The sequence below is a fragment of the Myotis lucifugus genome, unplaced genomic scaffold (genome assembly GCF_000147115.1).
Source record: "Myotis lucifugus unplaced genomic scaffold, Myoluc2.0 scaffold_35, whole genome shotgun sequence".
Taxonomy (NCBI): Eukaryota; Metazoa; Chordata; class Mammalia; order Chiroptera; family Vespertilionidae; genus Myotis; species Myotis lucifugus.
This window is the reverse complement of record NW_005871083.1, coordinates 6,443,561-6,463,560: the sequence shown is the minus strand read 5'-3', so window position 1 is coordinate 6,463,560 and position 20,000 is coordinate 6,443,561. Positions and strand designations below refer to the sequence as shown.

The 20,000-nt window shown below is 44.4% G+C and overlaps 1 protein-coding gene and 1 non-coding gene across 2 annotated transcripts in view; one reads left to right on the top strand and one right to left on the bottom strand.

The window, feature by feature from the left end:
* The window catches only part of WWOX (WW domain containing oxidoreductase), a 912,702-nt gene that overhangs the window by 424,047 nt on the left and 468,655 nt on the right, over positions 1-20,000 (top strand). The gene's annotated exons all lie outside the window — the stretch shown is intronic.
* Positions 2,806-2,937, bottom strand: LOC111825652. The gene has a single exon (XR_002828840.1). It is a non-coding gene; the product is annotated as a small nucleolar RNA SNORA31 (small nucleolar RNA).

Here is a 20,000-nt window from a genome sequence, read left to right as displayed (position 1 = left end):
TGGAAGAGAGAAAGATCAGTGGTCAAACTACACAATGGTTCTTAAAATTTCTGTTTTGGATGGGGCATAGCTTGGCTTCTCTCATGCCGCTGGCCAAAGCAAATCGCATGTCCAAGTCAGAAGTCAATAGGCTCATACATGAAGGTGCAACACATAACAGAGTAATACTCTAGGCCAACACAGGTGAGGTCAAAAAGACCCAGCATGTATTTACCGAAGTCTTAGACTTCCCATGCAAATTAGATCCTGAAAAACACCTGGCATATGCTTTGTCATTCTGTACAGTCTTGGTAGATACAGATGGTAGTCAGAAAGCATATGTCAGCCACTGTGGATGGACCAGGTTTTGCTTACAACGTGGGGATCAGGTGTTCTTTTTGGAGCACTGTGATATAAGGATGATGTATATAAGTGGACAAGAATGAAAAGCATATGCAAGGACCCTTGAAGATCTGTATAAGATGGTATTGAGGTTAGATGAGGTCTTTGTGCCAGTCATTTGGTGAGTTGTCACATGATGGAGGGTCTACCTCTCTGTTACAGTGGGCAGCATGGTGTAGACATCAGAGGCACCTGCATCCAGCCTTCATTCTGCATTTGCAGAACAGCCAGCCCTGAGCACATGACTTGATGTTAGCTTTCTCACTGCTATTTACCCTGAAAGGTTGTTGCAAGGATTGAAACCACCATCTGTAAGGCACTCAGCACAGTCCCTGGGATAGCATAAGTCAGTGATGGCGAACCTATGACACACGTGCCAGAGGTGACACGCGAACTCATTTTTTGGGTTGATTTTTCTTTATTAAATGGCATTTAAATATATAAAATAAATATCAAAAATATAAATCTTTGTTTTACTATGATTGCAAATATCAAAAAATTTCTATATGTGACACGGCACCAGAGTTAAGTTAAGGTTTTTCAAAATGCTGACACGCCGAGCTCAAAAGGTTCGCCATCACTGGCATAAGTGCTCAAAAGGGGAGTGGGACAGAGGATTGGGTGAAAAAGGTGAAGGAATGAAGCAAAGGAAAAAAACCTCATAGATACAGACAACAGTATAGTGATTATCAGAGGGAAAGGGGGTTGATGGGTGGTAGAAGAAGGTAAAGGGGGGATAAATGGAGATGGAAGGAGACTTGACTTGGAGTGGTAAACACATAACACAATATAGAGATGATGTATGATAGAATTGTATACCTGAAACCTATACAATTTTATTAATTAGTGTCATCCCAATAAATTAATAAAATGATTTTTTAAAGTTAGCAGATACTAGGTCATGTTTCATTTCCCCCAGAAGCCATGTGTTCATCGAGCCTGCCTTTCAATGCCTTATGCCCCCTCCCTGACTTGTGAATCTGATTTCAGTCCTCAGTCCCATCGAGTATTTCCTGGTTCCCCAAGAGGCCTCTCTTGTGCATTCTTGGAGTGTTGGCTTTACTAACTCGTGGTTTCTAACGTCATGTGAGGGCTTCCATTTCTCCGTGGCCCATAAGATATGTGAGGGCCCCTCATCAGTACCACTGATACTGGAGTCCATCACCCCTGACCACACCGATGTCTGTGCCCACCTTCTGGGGCTCCCAATAGTGCCACACCCTCAGGAGCTAGAGAGCAGGGATAACTTTTCTGGAAGCCTTAGTCCATGAGAGCCCCAGTGTTTCCCTGCAATCTTGGAGAGCGTGCACCCTGCCCCCAGGTTGTATCGCACTTGGCCATGTGGGCCCTAGAGCTGCTCGCGTGTCTCCCTGTTCTGAGGCCCCTCAGGTACACAGATAGCTGTCTATGGGAGTCATCTGGAAAATCTGTCTTTCAGAAAGTTGCTGTCCTCCCAATTTCCTGCCCTTTCAAAAGGGGTTTACCTCCCTGCAAAACCAGCAAGCACGGCATCCTATGGAATGTGACCCAGAGCAGGTGCTCTCAGTTCGACAACCTGAATTCCAGATTTCAGCTGCAGTTGCATCCATTACAGCAAGTGACTAAAACTCCTCAGGAAGACCAGCCAAGCTGTGGTTGGAGGAAAGTCCCAGCCCCTTGTAAAGAACTTTCCTGCAGAGAACTCTGCAAAATTGGAACTACAGGAGCCCAACCCCTGTTCTGACACCCTTAGGGCCAGATGTGTTTCAGAGGTTTTCAGATTTTTGGAAGGCGATATGCTGCATATTCTGTGCATTACACAGTTGGGCAAACATATAGCCTAGGGCATGGCCTGAGGGTTCTTTTGGTAATTACAGTTTTATTGGTACACAGCTACCCCCTTTTGCTCACATGTTATCTATGGTTACTTTCAGCTACAGTGGCAGAGCTGAGTATGCAAGACACTGCCGAATGCCCACAAATCCTGAAATATTTACTACCTGGCTCTCTATAGCAAGTTTGCTAAACCTTGTGTGATGTAACACCCTAGGGGCAGCACCTTGTGATTAAACACATGAATATCTCTGTGTCAGAATGAATGGATCCTCGCACTCAGTGAGATAAGTAACTCCGTCAGCTCTATGTAGCTTTGACTACCAAATGGTTTTGAAAGAACTGTCCATGTTCAGAGCTTTGGCGGCTTCATAAGGTCCTTTTCTGCTCTGACACTGTGAGTGGATGCACAAGGCAGCAGGATGGGTTGCTTATGTGTGTCTCCTTTTGTTATTGGTAAAATCACACTTGTCATGTCTTCAGCCTTTTGCTTTGAGTCCAGATTGCTGCCTTCAGGCTGGGGCCCTGGGGCTTCCCTTGTACCCTGGCTGGGGTGGAGCCGGCAGCATATGACCTCCCTGTTTATTTGTTTTTATATTATTTTATTTTTGTAGATATAATCCCTTATTCAATTGGGCTACTACACAGATAGATAGAAAGTACAGGGATTCCCCCCCCCCCCCACATCCTAGTGCAAACCAAAAGAACAACATCAGATAGTTCAAGGCCTGTCAGTGGATGTGGTAACCACCCTATGCATGTTGTGTGTCCTGCGGGGCTGGCTTCCACATCGTTCCTGAAGCTGACCTGTCAGTGTCAATCTCTTGAATTCAGGGAAGCATGTGAGGCTTTGTGCCAGATGGAACAGAGGTGCATGGCAGATGAAGTCCCCTCCCCTAGTGCAATTCCAGGGACACCTTGATGCTAAGACTGGATGAGGCAGGTTTGGGGTATCCACAGCAGACTCCATTGTGAAGTATTTCATGTACTCCCCAGAAATATTGGCATAGATGTCTTTTAATTGCATTCTTATATTTTTCTTTTTCATAGCTCTTTGTGATGTTCAATTTAATCAGTCAGCACATTTACTAATCCCTTGCTCTGGGCTGGGTGTTGTACATAGTTCTGCCCTAATCTTGCTGGAAGGTGAGGCTAATGCATTGGCAGTTCAGCAATAGGGAGTGTGTGCTGAATTCGGGTATTCTCGTGTGTGATTCTAGTTGTAAAGTCATTTTTACATGTTTTAGACTTGTAGTTAAATTTAAGTATTGGGATGGCAACCATTTAGGCTAAAGTATAATATTACATAAACATGGCAGGGACTTCACACTTCTTGTGTACCCTGCCTCTTGTCAGATAGGGCATAGCCACTCTAGAATGGGCTCATGGGAGATCCCAAGCTCCTGGCTCAGACCCCAGTCCTCTGAGTCCTGGGCCACATCTTCTCTTTTCCACCTATTCCAGGACTTGACACATAGTAGTTTCAAAAATATGTGTGAGCCCTGGCCAGGTGGCTCAGCCAGTTGGAGCATCATCCAGTACACCAAAAGGTTGCCGGTTCAATTCCTGATCAGGGAACATACCTGGGTTGCGGGTGTGATCCCCAGTTGGGTGTGTACAGGAGGCAACTGATCAACATTTCTCACATTGATGTTTCTCTTTCCCCCTTTCTCTCTCTTTAAAAGCAATGAAAGCATGTCCTTGGCTGAAGATATATATGTGTGTGAAAGGAAACAAGGAAGGGAAGGAGTAAATGCTGTATTAGGAAAGCAGTAGGTTAAATCTTCTTCAAGAAAATGACATTAGTGAGCTTCCTCAGCCCCATCTAGATTCTTCTACCCTCTGTCTCATGGCCTCCGTGGCCTCCCAGAGCTGGTATGAGAGTTGTTCTCTGCTTTATCCAGGTGTGTGCACACATGCTTATGCATATGTACTCACATGCACATAGCTTTTTTAAAAAAGTATGGGAGCAAGTAGAATTTATCTGATGTTTGTTTTGTTTAAACAAGGGACACATTTAAGATAGTGAACACCATCTGAGAAGAGACAGAATCCGGCTTGATGATCTAGGCACCCTTGCCAGACTTTTTAACATGTCCTCTGCCAGATAAACAGTCTGGCCACTTTGTTCAGTTCTCCCAGCTGACTGGTCAGTTTCGTTTAAAACGTTTTCAGACTTGTGGCTTTGCCTATTGGCCCAATTACTGCATGGAATTGATCTGGTTACAGTATTGAGGAAGCTCAGTGCAGGAACTTGGTGTGAACACAGGTGGCGCATGTGAGCAGCTACAAGAAGAAGCCCCATGGATTTCTTGGGGTTGTGTCCTGTCTCTTCTGAGGTGGGCAGGAGAGAATCCTTAAGATGTGTTCCAGTGTCCCTGACTTCACACACCTTGCACTTAGACACTTTGCATCCCCACTGGGAAAACACTGAATCAGTTCTCATGTTGGACCTTGTATTAGTTTCCCAGAGCAGCCCAACAAAGTACCACAGAGTGGGTGGCTTAAATAACAAAAAATATTCTCTCAGCTCTGGAGGCTGGAAGTCTGAGATCACAGCGTCAGAGGGCGGGGTTCCTTTGAGGCCTCTCCTCGCCTGCAGATGGCCACCTTCTTCCTGTGTCCTCATATGCTCTTGTCGCTGTGTCTGTGTTCTATCTCCTTTCCTGTAAGGACACCAGCTGGATTAGGGCCCACCTGATGACCTCATTTTACCTTATTTACCTCTTTCAAAGCCCTGTCTCCAAATGCAGTCCTATTCTGAGGAACTAGAGGTTAGGACTTCAACATAAGAGTTTTGGAGGGACAGAGTTCAGCCCACTACAGACCTCTTCTTGGACAGAGTCAGTGTTTAGTGCAGGAAACATAGAATTTCTTTAATCCTTACTTGTGTATAAGACTCGTGAGAGCCCCTTGCCGCCCCCCCCCCCCCCAAGATAGAACTGAGAGGGAGAGGAGAAAGTCTGGAGTCCCTTCCCAGTGACCTGCATTGGTTCATGATCCAACACTCACATGATAAGCTTTATCACTGGTGTCTGAGATGTGCCCCATGTGGATCTTTCCCAAGTGAGAGGCCTGGAGTTGGAGAAGCACACACCCTCAGGGTTACTGCAGGTGCAAGGGCCTCATTCAGGCTACTGTCCCTCTTTGTTTAGGTAAATATAAGCAGAACAGGGCACACACTTCACATGTCTATCTCAATAAATTTGCACACGCCCACACGCATGAGTAACCCTCATTAATACACAGGATCCTTCTAGTACTCCAGCAACCCTCCTGTGTCCCCTTCCAGCCACTGCTGCTGTATAATTTCTAACCTCAGTTGTGTGGTTCAATGTGTAAATATAAAAGCAAAGAGAGACCATGGTTACAGTAGAAAAATCGTATGCCTCACCTTTATCTGGATTCCATTAGACCCCGCTCTGCTCCTAATTAACCCTAGCACACTGGAAAGGCAGATGGATCTCTCCCCTCAGCTTCCTCTTTTGTCAAATGGTAGGGAGACACTTTCTAGTTAATAATGAATTTAGAAAACCTAGGAAAGTGTTAGACACACAGCTGATCAAGAGGGTATACGTATTGGCTAATGGTAAAAAGGACAAATAAAGACCATTATGTATACCTTTCACTCTGGTGTGAAATAGAAGGAACTGGCCTAACCAGGAAACATCGGGCTGTTTAAATAGGGGACTTTGGAGGGATGGTTGCTAAGGTGCTGAAGGAGACAGGCAGAGAGCTTTCTGCTAAGAACCTGTTTATTGCCTGGATTTGGAATCTCTGGGGAGCACCTCCAATCAATCTGGGTGCTCTGTGTTTTACAAGTTGGCTGCGTGCAGCCTTGTGTAGAACTTTCTATATCAATGGGAAGGAGCCATATCAATGGGAACTTGGCACTCTCAAGGCTCAAGCTTTGTCCCTGGAAGGGAGAGAGTAGCTGCATCCACAGCAGAGGTGCTTTTACCATCTTCTCTAGACTAGACATAGACATCGGGCAGTGTGGGGCAGTTTCCTGTTTCCTGCCACCCATGTCTCGGAAGCTTGTCTTCTGACAAGTTCACATTGGTCACATTTTAATATGTAGTGGTTTTTTCTTGCTTCTTGATTCACTTGTACTGCACAAGAATTGATTTTTAAGAAATATATTTAGAATTTTTTGCACACTCTTACATTGGCTAAATGCATATTTGCATAGAAATAATCTGTAGTGAGCTCTACTTGCAACTGTGTGAAATTTAGAAACATCACTACTGTAGAGACATGCTTTTGTGTATGGATTTTCCCCTAAGTTTATTTCTTTTTTCATTTGTCATGTCGGGGTCACTGCACACTGCATTTATTTCATTGGGATTTTGTTTTGAGCATTTATTTGTCCAGGCTCTGTTTCTGTATATTAAAACGTCTCACCATATTTTATTTTATTACATTGCAATTTCAAAATAAAGTAATTCCACTCAAAAGTTACTTAAAAGCTCCTTCTTGTGAAGGTTAAGCATGCGGTAAAGGCTTTTACCTCCTATCTCTTCCCCCACTCCCCTCTCGCTCCACAATGTATCTTTGAAGATGCTAGGTTTTAATAGTCAGGGCGGAGTACAGAAACCAGATGGTTTTAACTCACACCTGTGAAAGTGCTGGGGTTCGGAAAAACATTAAAGTTAATGGCCAGAGTAGGCCTGCCAAGCTCAGTGGGATTTTACTTACCTGGCATCTCATTCTGGTTAACTGAACTTTCCAGTTAACTGATGGCTACATTTGTTCATGCCCCCTCCTGCCCCTCCTCACCACCACTCAAGTCCTTCTTGTATGGAATTTGCTTCACTTTCTCCCTCATCTCCTTTCTCTCCTTTTCTCAACTTCTCCCCTTTCTCTCCTTCATCTGTCCTGTAGACGAATGCCTCTTTCCTTCCTGGTGTTGCTTATTCTTTTCCTCCTTCAGCTTCCATTTCTTCTACCCCAGACACGTTCCTGTTTTTCTCATATTGGGAGGCCTCTGAACTTAGCCTTTATTGGCCGGCATATAGCATTCGATTATTCACTGTCCACCTTGAACTTTTTTTGTTCTGGGCTGAGAACCCAAGCCTTTGAACCTGCCTTGCCTTTTCTTGATACTTCCATGCTCCCCATGTCCATGTTCATTGTTGCACCAGTTGAAGGAGGTATTGGGTTGCCCAGTTGTCAGCTGCTAAAGTGTAACTGTACATTTTAGGCGTACCTGCATTTTATTACATAATATCTGGCAACAGGTGCTTCTAGGAAAACCTTGAAAAACTCTGATTATTTGGAAAAACTATGGGGCTCTTTCTTTTTTTTCTCTCCACCCTCCTTTGCACCTGCACCTAGATTCTAAGCTCACACTCATAAATGAAGTAATTCTGTCCATACTGTGATGACATTTTCTTGAGAAGTGAACCCCTGTATTTTCTTCTGCTGATTGGCAGATGGATCCTAAGGTGGGCCCAATGACTCCCACCTTCTTGCATCCACACCCTAGTATGATCCCTCCTCCCATTAAATGTGGGCAGAACCTGTGACTTGCTTCTCACCAACAGAAGATTAAAAAGATGATGGGATGTCACCTCCTCGATTAGGCTACATTACGTGACAAAGTAAAGAGATCTTGCAGATATAATTAAGGTCCCAATTCAGTTGATTTTAAGATAATCAGAAGAGAGATCATTTTGGGTGGGCCTGACTTACGTAAAAAACCCTTGAAGAGGCACCGAGGTCAGAGATACTCCCCATTGGTGGCATTAGAGAAGTAAGCTGCCATATTGTGAGAGGGTCACATGACACAACTGCAGAAGGCATGTAGGAGCTGAGCGTGGCCCAAAATGGACAGCAAGGAAATGGGGTGTCAGTCCTACAACCTCAAGGAAATACATTCTGCCAACAACCTAAAGGAGTTAAAGGTGATTGAATTTCCCAGCTATGCCTCTGGTGATACCACAGACCAACTGTTATCTGGATGTCAGCCTGGCTGAGAACCCAGCTAAGCCATGCCCACACTTCTGACCCAAGGAAACCGTAACATAATAATGGTGTTGTTTTCAGAAGCTAAATTTGTGATAATTTGTTACACAGCAATTTAAAATGAATGCATTCTTTAATATTCTTTGCTCAGCGAGTTCTGAGTTACTCACCAGGACCCGGAGGACAGCCTAGAAAGATTATTACACCATTAGAAATATTTATTTTGTAGAAAACCCTATTTTTTGTGACTTTCAACTACGAATAAAGAGGAAAATAATATATAATCCTGGGCTTCATATGGGTATTTAGACACATGTCCACTTCCAGAGTCACACACATATTCTGAGATGTTGTCAGGAACAGCTCACGTGACTACAATGCAGCACTGTCTTTCCTCCAGACATCACCTTGCGACTCATGGAGGAAAAAACGAGGTGACTTCATGGTACAGGTCTCGCCGTCCACTTATAAATGAGGAGAGTAAGAACCACATCGTCTTACAAGTAGAAGTCAATATAAGTCCTCCGTCTTGAATCGCATTGACCTGAGAGGTCATATGATTTCCATTCGATCACAGAGCAACCCAAGGGCAGAAGTGAAATTGGAATTTCACTTTTGAATTTCTGAAACCTTTTTAAAAATATACTTAATCTTGGAATCTGGAATTTTGTTTTTGTGGGGGTGGGGGTGGTTGTTGTTTTTATTTTATTTTTTATTTTATTTTTGCCTAGAACCGTCTTTCCCTTTGAAAACCCCCTTTGTGCCACAGCCCTATTTTCTGAAGGGGAGTTATATCTAAAGTGTTCACTACCTTCCATGCTCACCCAACCCTAAATAATTGTCTGCATGTGCCTTTTATTGTCACCTCTGAAACAAGATGAAGAAACCAAGGGTTTGCTTTAGAACGCATTAACTTCTTTATCACATTAATACTGACTCATATCTTATTTCCCACTTGCAGTAAGAAAACCATTCAAATCTTTCCCTCTCAGGACAATATCTTTAATAGCTTCTGTGTGTTTCCTATTTTTGGCTGTTTCTGTATAAACAGACTAATCTAATAGCATGCTGAACCATCTAACTTGGCAGAAATTCAGAAAATCACTCATTTCTATAGCAGGCTGGGATGCCAAGAAGGGGGGTGGAGCCCTCACTTTTATTGCAGAAAGATTTTTCTTAAAGTTGTCTTTCATGAACATAATATGTCTATCATTTGGAATTCTCTAGTACCCTGACTGGAAATTATTTATTGCAGAATGGCACAATGGTGAACAAGAAAGTATCATTCCCCATACAATTTCTGGCTTGAATTTGTTTGCCTAAAGGAACAGGATCTTTTGAACACAGTTCTAAATGCTGACATGGTTATGAAAGGTGGCATTCACCTCTAGGACATTTTCCATTGAACCTAAAATGTGAGAACATCATGACCCCTTGCAAAGCCTGGCTAGCGGCCTGGCCAGTCCAGAGTTCTGTGTGTATCACTAGAACACGAGTCTTTGGAAGGTGTTCTTGCTGATACTCCATACCTCCTTTGATTTGTTGCTACTTACACGTCATAGATCCCAACAGGTATAAGACCTGGCTCCCACTTCCAAGTTACTAACCATCGCTAGAGAACATCACAAATCATTTCCTGACAACTGAGCTTTATGAGGTCAGCTTCAATTTGACCCTTATTCTGGGGTGACCACAATCCCTCTCTGGACCCCATGGTTTGCTCATCCACTGGGGCTGGTGCACCTAGGACTTGCATGCCCTCTTCAAGGGTAACTGGACCCTCAAGATCCCTAGTCACAGAATCCCCAGTCCACCTCTAGAATGGCATGTGCTTTTCTACATGCTATTCTTTTACTTTATTTAGCATGTATATTTATTTTTTGAAATAGAATTTATGTTTTGAATGGTTTTGTTTGTTTGTTTGTTTTTAGGTTTACAATCAAATTGAGACAATGGTACACAGTTCCCATATACCTACACCCAGTTTCCCCTGTTATTAACATCTTACATTATTTGGTACATTTATTACAATTACAGAAACAATATTAATATATTATTATTAACTAAAGTCTATAGTTTATACAGATTTCCTAGTTTTTACCTAAAGACCTTTTTTCTGTTCCAGGATCCCATCCAGGATCCCACAGTGTGTTTAGTTACATGTCTCCTTAGACTTCTCTGAGCTATGACCATTTCTCAGACTCCTTGTTTTTGATACTTTTGAGGAGGACTGGTTGGGGATTATGTAAGATTAGAGGCCCGGTGCACAAATTCATGTATGGGTGGGGTCCCTTGGGGTGGCCATTGGGGATCTGGCCCCAGCTCCTGGTCCCAGGCTCACAGCCCCAGGTCATGCCCCCCAGCCTCGCAGCCCCGCAGCCTGCCTGGCACCCCGCCTTGGCCTTGTGCCGCCCACTCACCTGCTCCACCATCCACCGAGGTCCCTCGTCAGGGCCCATCACTACTGGCAGCACCTCCACTGCTGCCTGCTGTCAGCACCTTGTCACCAATGCCTGCCATGTTCTGCACCGCCCCCTGGTGGTCAGCGCACATCATAGCGAGCTGTGGAACTTCGGGTCTCTCAATCGAACTCCTGGTCGACCAACTGCCTGAGGGAACAATTTGCATATTAGGCTTTTATTATATAGGATACCCCAGTAAGGAAATGTGTCTGGTTTGTCTTCATGATTAGACTGAGGTTGTGGGTTTTGGGGAAGAAGACATATAGGTGAAATACCCTTCTCATCAAATCCTATCAAGGACAATGTTATCAACGTGACATATTACTGTGATATTGACCTTTTTCACTGGCTGGGGTAGTGCTTGTCAGCTTTCTCCACTGTAGTTAATCTTTTCCCATACATTCCGTGCTGTTCTTTTTGGAGGAAAGTTCCTGTGTGCAGCCCCCACTTAAGGGGACTTATGCTCTCAACCCTTGTAGGCAGAGTGTCTGTCTACATGAACTCTTAGGAATTTTTCTGCATGGGGGATTTGTCTCTCCTCCCCCACTTATTTCTATCTGTGTGGGCTCATGGATATTTACTTTCTACTTTGGGTTATTATCCAATACAACTTTACTTTATTTCCCAATGGTTTGGCCACCAGGGGCTCTTTCAGTTGACTCCCATGTTCTTTTGATGTATGGCTATCAGGGTAAGGTCCATTTTCATATCCTTTTGTGTTTTGTTTGTGTTCCTCCCCCCCTCCTCCATCCCACACACATATGCAAAGGGCAGCATGCTGCCCTGATTTCTGGTCTCGCAGTGGAACTGCTTTCTCCTTTATAAAACTCACACTAAAGCAGTTAGGAGTGTGGGTGAGTTTTCTCTCTCATTTAACATTTTACTCTACATGATTTATGAACCATATAGGCCACTTTCTTTCTTAGTGTGTTTGTCACCATACCTCCCAGAGAGGATGAACCTTAGAATCTGTTTGACCACACAACCAGGTTTCCAAGTCCCAAACAAGGCAGGCTGTCCAAAAGTAATCATCCAGAAAGAAGACCCGAGTCCTAATGCTGCCTCAGTCCCCAACTTGGGCATCTCAGTTTGACCTGTGTCCTCTCTGCACCCTAATTTATTCATCTTCATAGTGAAGGGTTTGCCTGGCTGGTCCCCAAGGCTCCTTCAAATTCTGATGTTCTATGATATTACAAGTCTTTGAGTGATCACTCATGATGCCAAAAAGAAGTCACCAAGGAAACCTCAGGTATTCTGTTAATTATTTTGGTAAAAATCAATAGAGAGAAATAAAAGAGCCAGAACTGAACTCATAAAAAGAAAGAAGAAGAATGATGTGGAGTAGGGGTTGGGGAAAGAAGAATGGTTAACAGGGACAAGAAATAAATAATGCCAATCCCTATGAAAAGTCTGGAACAAATGATTAAATAGATAATTTCTGAAGTTTTAGGAAAGAAAGCGGGAATATGAAGCAAGAACATGAGTGTCAACTCTTCTAACTCTATTTGACTTTCAGAAAGTTTACCTGACGGGTAAAAGGTGTGAAGGCGAGTATATGGCTATTTCAGACATGTTGGGCTTTGGCAAGAGTGGCCCCTTAGGCAGCGTTGACAAACATGTAGCATTCAGATCAAGGGAGGTAAACAGGATGAAGACGCAGGAAGCTCCAGTGTTTTGAAGGCCCTTCAGAGGACAGTAAATGGTGGTCCTACAGTGGAACAAGCTTCCACACGAAGGACCTGTGCCCTTTGTGGAAATGTAAAGCAAAGGCTGATGCTTGACACCAGTCATGGTGGCCGACTAAAGAATGCCACTTTGGGTAGAGGTGCTGCTGGATATGCACTAGGACTTCTTCCTTCTGTCCGATTCTGTGCTAATGTTTCCTGTGCATTCTCTCTCTTTTCATTTTGGTGATTCAAAATCCCAGCCCCCATCAGAAGCCTCTCTGTTTGCTTAAAATACAGATTCCCAGGACCTGTGTGGACACTAATATACACTCGGTCCAGCGGTTGGGAGGGAGTGTGGGTGCCAAGGATCTGCATTTCTGTCTAGCTCTCCAGGTGGTTTTGATGCACACTCAGAGCCCAGAAGCACCCTCTAAGAGGATTGCCAAATACTTAAGAATAAGAACCATATTTTCCTCTTTTTTTGTATGCCTCTCCATACAAGGATAATTACACAGAATAAGCATAGAAATGCTTGTTGATGGATTTTTTCCAGTATTTTTTTTATATTTCTTTGTCTGGAACTTTGCAAAATAAACACCAGGTCACCCCATGCTTTGTGAGTAGCATGCTAGAGTGGAATTTCACTGTTTTAAATTGGGGGTCAATTTATTGGTTTCAAATGAATTATGAAAGGAAGAGGCTGTATCCTTGGAAAAGTATGAATGATGATGCTGAGGACTAGCCAGGCGCTTCCCTTCCAGCTGGTTCTCTGAGGGGTTAAGAGGCCGGCTGTTTTGAACCTCCCATTGGTGATGGTTTGAGACCCCTCCTCATCTTACATGTACTAGTATCTTGCAAGGGGTGTATATAGTGGATGCTTCCATTCTATTTCATCTGCAGAATTACTTTCCACTCGGAAGTCTTTTGTATAAATTTTTCCTTGAACCCATTCCAAAAAGTGGATTTTTAACCCAATAGACCATAACTTCAGTGTTTTATCGTGCATACATATTTCAAAATTTGAATGTAAGTAGATTAAGCAAAGTTAAAATAAAATAAAAACTTTTCAAAGGGCACCGCTGCTTGCTTTTCCATGTTGGACTTTTCCCTTTGGGGTTCTTATGTCACTTAAAAGACTCTAAAACAGGAAATCTCTTTCACTTGTGTCTCACTGTCCCTCCTCCCCTCAGCACGCGCACACGCACACGCACACACACACACAGTCTGGTCTTTCTTTGTCTCCTGGCAGCACACTTGGTAACAGTATGAGGAATTCTGAATCTGTGAGTTAGTGCTGTTTATAGCAGCGTGGTCAGTAAGATTCCTAACTGGCATCTTGCTCACCCTCTTGCCTCTCTTGAAATCCCTTCTCCAGGGGCAGGTTAGAGTCATTTCTCTAAAATAGAAATCTGATCTTGCCACCACCCTGTTCTCCACTCCCTGCTTAATCCCTTCACTGGCTCTCCATATCCCTTGGGATAAAAACCAAAATCCTTATCAGATCGTGCAAGGCTCTGCCAATCTGCAACCTACTCTCACCTCCCCTTCTACCCTGTCGACCCTCCCCCTCCTCACCCTGTCACAGGTCCTTTGCACAGGCTATTGACAATGCCTGGAGTCCTCTTCCCCTCCTGCTTTAGCTATTGTGTTCCTTCTCACCCTTTAGAATTCAACTGAATCATCACTTTCAACAACTGGCAAAGTGACTTTGTCTTTCTAAACTGTTTTCTTCTATGTACACTAGGTTAATACCTGTATCTTCTTACTAGGATATTGTGGAAGAAAGTGAGGAATAAATTATACCATTCACTAAAGCATTCAACATGGTACTAGGTACACAGTAGGTTATCATGTCTCAGCATTAGCAGTTATTACTGAGCTGGTCTGCAACTTCTACCCTTAAGTCCATCTCTTGGATTCTTCCTCTCCTCATGCTGTGGATGTTATTTATGTATTTGGAGGGGGTGTAGGACTAGGTCAGACCAGGTCAAGAAAAGGAGAGGAAAAGGAGGGAGGTGTTCATATAACCACTGAAAGATGCTCCCTTCCCTCAACACTATGGTCTGAATGAATGTGCCCTGCTTCCCAAATTCATGTGTTGAAATTCTGATTCCTAAAGGTAATGGTATTTAATCCATCACCCAGGAGGCCTAATGAAGGATGGCGGGTAGACCTGGGTCTGGGCCACACTGCCTGAGATCCTGACTGAGGGACCTCAGACACAGCTCATCTGGGAAGGAGGACAAGGGTTCTGATGTGCTGTTTCCGACCAGGCAAGAGGGGAGACAGACTCGCTTGAAATGGGTTGTTATATACTGAATGCATCGCCTCCAAATTCATACATTGAAGCCCTAACCCCCAATGTGATAGTCTTTGGAAGCAGGGCCTTTGGGAGGTGATTAGGTTTATATGCCATGACGAGAGTGGGTCTCTCGTGATGTCTTGTAAAAGAGAAGAACAGATCGATCTCTCTCTCTCTCTCTCTCTCTCTCTCTCTCTCTTTCTCACTCTCCATCTCTTTGTCTCTTTGTCTCTCTGTCTCTCTGTCTCTCTCTCCATGAACGGAGGAAAAGCAGCTTTCTTCAGGCCAAGAAGAGAGCTCTCACCAAACACTGAATCTGTAGGTTGTGCCTTAATATTAGATTTCTCAGCCTCTGGAACTATGTGACATAAATGTCTGTTGTTTATGCCACCCAATCTGTGGTATTTTGTCATAGTGGCCAAGCAGACAAAGACACAAGGTTAGTATTGTGTAACTTGAAGAATTAGAAGTTGCACACCTGGGTCCATATCCTGGTTGGGCCACTTATTTCCTGGGCCTTGAGCAAGTCACTCTTCTCTCTAAGCCTCAGTTTCTTCATCTACAAAATGGGGGTATTAACAGTTCCTTCCTCAGAGTTATTGGAAGGATTAAATGCTGAAGATGCTCATAGAGCTCTCACACAGGGACTAGCACAGTAGGTGCGGAGTACTGAGCTGGCACCGTCAGCATCACCCATGCCATCATCAGCAACATCAACATCATCCATGTCATCATCAGCAGTGCCAACATCATGCTCATTAGTATTGGCATCATTGCCATGTCAAAAGCACTAGGTGTCCGCTTGCCCTTGACCTGGGTACCATGTTGGGAAAACTCAGAGTGGCAAGCAAGCACAAACTCAGAAGTTGGCTTTTCCATCCAGGCATCGGTGGTGACCACTTTAGGGGGAAAAATGCTTTGGAAACCAGGTCACAGAGGGAAGTGCCTCTTATTGTACAGAGCCGAGAGGTCTGCCGTGGAAGTGCAGAGGGAGCCTGGCCTAATTGCATTGATAATACAATCCTGTAACTCATTCTGCCAACATGAAGGTGGATGGGCAGTCCCCATCCTGGCTGCTGAGCATTGCCCGTGTTTTCCTAGGAGAGACATCTGCACAACAGTGGTGATTAAAGGGCCTTGGACAGGCCTTGCTATTAAGAGTTTGTGGCTCCAGTTTAATAAAAGGTAGTATATTAAAACGGAAATACATTGTTATTGATAAGGACTAGATACATTATAGCCCAGGTTAAAGCTCGTATAATACAAAATGCAGGGGAACGAAGCTCAGGGTTATTGAACACCTACTATGCACTGATTGCTCTGCAGGACACTTAGAGATATCATCAAAACACCATGTGCCTTCAAATAAAGTCTGTCCTGATATATTAATATATTTAATTATCAGACTTTCAACATTAAAGAAGATTACAATAGAGGCATCCGGTTGATTGGGGAATAGTTACTGCAAATGATAAGCTCTTTTAAATAAACCAATACTGACTTAATGAGGTTTTGCTGGTATTATTATTTTTTTCTTGATAGAAAATGGAGCAGCTGTTCTCTTCCTCCACCATTCTGTCCGTTTGCTCACTCATAATGACCCCCTTTTCTCTAGCTCCATGGGAACTCTAAAAAATTTAAACGAATGGATATTTTAGCCTCAAGTTTCTGGAATTCTGAGAGGGTCTGAAAGGTATGTGCTCAATTACCAAGACGTGCGAACAAAAACAGGCAGCTTCGCTAGGAAAGTAAAAATAGAGAGGAGTCTCCTGCCTTCCCTGGGGTTGTGCTTTTGTTTTTGGAAGAGGATCAAGAAGTAGTCAACCTCCAGTTAATTTGCTCCTTCAGATAACTTCTTCATGCTGCCGGCGTGAGCACCATCATTAAAGACTTCATAAGAGCAGTCTGAGGGCCTGTGCGTTGGGAAGAATTCCTCATCTGGCTGAAGAGGCTGGTGTGGTTTGGACTTGCTCCCCTTGTCTGCCCAGTTCCAGACGGGCATGTGCCCATTTGAGACAGGCTGATGGTGTGAGCCAGCCAGTGCCTGTCCATTCAGAGCCCAGCAAGGAAGCTGGAATAATAAATACATTGCACACATTGAACACTCACCCCGCCTCCCACATTTTTAACTTATGCTCACATAACCCTGCGATGATAAGTATTCCTGCCTCCTTGTTAAAGATGGGCCTTTAAACAGTCCTAGCCACAGGTCCAAGGGCATGTTGCTCATCAGTGGCCCATCTGGCATTTGAAATTAGGTTTCTCTGGAACTTTCTATGGAATCACACTTCCTTAGTCCCTGACATCCTATATAATAAAAGGCTGATATGCAAATCGACCGAACAGCAGAATGACCGGTGAAACGACTGGTTGCTATGATGTGCACTGACCACCCAGGGGCAGACGTTCAATGCAGGAGCTGCCTCCAGCCCTCAGGCCCCAGGCCAGCCAAGCTGGATGCCAGTGGACCCCTCCCCTCCCCAATTGCCATGTAGGTCGCCCCACAGATAGGCCCTGATCGCCAGCTTGGCCTAGGGACCCTACCTGTGGATGAATTTCATGCACCGGGCCTCTAGTCATTCTTATAACAAAGAAACTAAGTAGAGGGGACTGGACAGGTTGTTTTCTGGGTGCCTCTTAGTAAATGGCCCAGAGCAAAGCACATAGTTGCTGCTCAAGCCCTTCTGCTTGAAAAGAATCTTAAGCATTTTGTAGGGGATGTGCCAAAATAGAGTGATGGGTGGGGGACCAGTGGGCTGGTCAATGTTCTCCCAGCCCAGGGCCTACTACAGTATGTGTCTCCCCACCCCACCTATGGGAGCTCTGCAGTTTACATCAGCACCCATGAACTTCCCCTCCCAGGGGTTCCCCATACCTGGTTCCACCAGGTGGATAGGGAGTTGCTTTCAGCCTGGTCACCTGTCTGTGTGCTGTTTGATTTCCCTGGCGTGCTTGCTTGAAGAATCCACTTGTCTCCTGGATCTCCAGATCTCCGTCCCACACCAAGCCAAGCTCTTCTCAGAACAACTGCCAGGTACCAAGCTCTACCCTCAGCATTTTGCAAACATTCTTTCACAAGACAATTTTAAAAATAGGAAGGTGCAGTTGCTTTTCCCATTTTAAAGATAAGGCCTGGAGGGGTTAGTGACCTGCCTCCTGTCCTCAGCAGCCAGGGACAAAGTCAGAATCTGAACGCAATGGGTGAGCTCCAGAGTCTGTTTTTCTGTGTTTAAACCTCCCTACTCAGATGCCTAGCTTCTTTCCACTCCCCTTTTAATCCAGCATCCTTCCCTACCCAGCTCTTCTCCCACCACCATTTTTTATTTTTTATTTTTTTTCTGTGCAAACAGCCTAGGAAAGACCCAGCCAGCTGGCCTTGGGTTTTGATAAGATCTGACTGTGTTCCCTTTGTCTGTCCTGAACCTGCCATTCTGAATGGCCCTGTTAATTGCAATTGACTCTCATAGAATGTGGATGGCAGTGCTACTTGGCAGTACTTCTGACTTTCTCTGGTGCCCCCAGCAGCAGACTGAAGGGGATGGGAGGGGGTCAGAGGCCAGAGAGCACTTTTGATTCCAATAAAATGCATTACAGCATTAGAGTTCTTCTATTTGTCCCGTGTCTCTCTCTCCTCTCTCTCTCTCTCTCTCTCTCTCTCTCTCTCTCTCAGAAGGGGATGTTGTCATTTCTAGGAATTCACAGCAAAATGAGAAATGATTATATTTCACTGTTGTAGCTCCTATGAAGATTCAGGTTTTTTAAATTATTTTTTTCCATTTCATAGCTTTAGGGCTAAGCATGAGAAAAGAACTTTGAAGCATAAAACCTGCACGATGAGTCTAAACCAAGAGAATTAAGACCTCCAGGGAACTGGTAGTGGGAGCTTGGTTTCCTGTAGGCCTACTGTGTCGGCCCTGCTTTCCTTTTGTAATCTCCCAGCAGTCCTATAAGGGAGGCATAGAAAGCCCACTTTAGAGGTAGAAAAAGTGAAGCTAAAAGACTGGCTTGCTCTCCAGTGTTCAGTCATCATTGTTCTGTTTGATTTTCCTGGAGAAGAAACTCAGAACCATAAGCCTTTGCAGTTCAGCTACCTTGGATCTGAGGACATGAAAGGCACTTCTGCAGGAGGTCAAGCCTGGTAGGCCTCCTTACCAGAAAACAGGCACGTGATCAAACTTTCCCATGCATGTCTCTTAGGAGCCTCACAACAAACCGGTGGGTCCAGAATTATCCTCCCATTTTATAGATGAGAAAACTGAGACACACAAAAAGAGGGGAAAGTGCCCAAGGTCATATAGTTGGTTCATTACTGAACTAGGAATAAACGCAGGGTTGGTTCAGGATTGGGCAGATGAGGTGGGGTTGGGGAGAAACCCCCAAACTGCAGGTTTGCCTGTGGCTCCCTTGGGTGAGGGATGATATTTGTTACAAAAGTAGAGCAAGGATCTGATACCAACTGTGGAGGGACTTTTTAAGAGGCGTTTGGGGATCACAGTTTGTTCCCACTGTAATTTCCACATAGTGTTGGGGCAGTTTATAGTGCGTGATCACTCCGACAGGACAGGGACATGGCAAAGGTGGCCAAAAAAGCTGGGCGTTCCCACTTGGATGAGAGGTTCAAAACACAAACAAGCAAACACCAAGTTAAAAATGATTCCAAGGAGGCAGATTGAGACTGTCTTGAAGGTCACAAATGTGAACTTCACTAACAAGTGAATTACCATCAGTTAAGGCATAATTCACCTGAAAGTTCAGATTTTTGACATCTCTTGAAATATCATATTCCCCCACAGGCTGGCCATTCTGGGTTAGAATTCTGGCATGCAGTGTTGGCAGGAGGGTGTGGGGTGGGCAAGGAGAGGCTCCCCATGTCCCATATTCTCAATTCATCTGCTTCCACCCTGGATGCTCCCTGCCTGACCCTCAAGATTTGGGGTATTAGGTGCCTCGAATAGTATGAAGGACTTCAGATCAGAAAGAGCCACCAACTACCTGGGCATTAGTTTGCTCATCTGTAAAATGGAGCCACTGAGACTCACCCCACACTGTTGCTGTCAGCAGATAGAAAGTCCTTTAGTAAGTACCCAGGAAGTTATCATAGCTGCTATTCAGTTTGAGGCACCCTCCCCCCCACCCCCGCCTCCATTTTCAGGGTTAAAAGCAGATAGAAAGTCCTTTAGTAGGTGTTTAGGAAGTTATCATAGCTGCTATTGAATCTCCCCTACCCCCTTTCATGGTTAAAAGCATGAAAATCATGAAGCTCAGAGAAGTGTCTCCAAGAGACATGGATGGAGACAGGCTGCTTTTCTAAACAGGTTCCTTCTCCAAAAACCTTTCTTTTCCCTGGAGTTCAGAATGACCCCAGTTGCGCCAAAGCTTTTCACACCTTTGTTTACTTTCAGGTCTAAG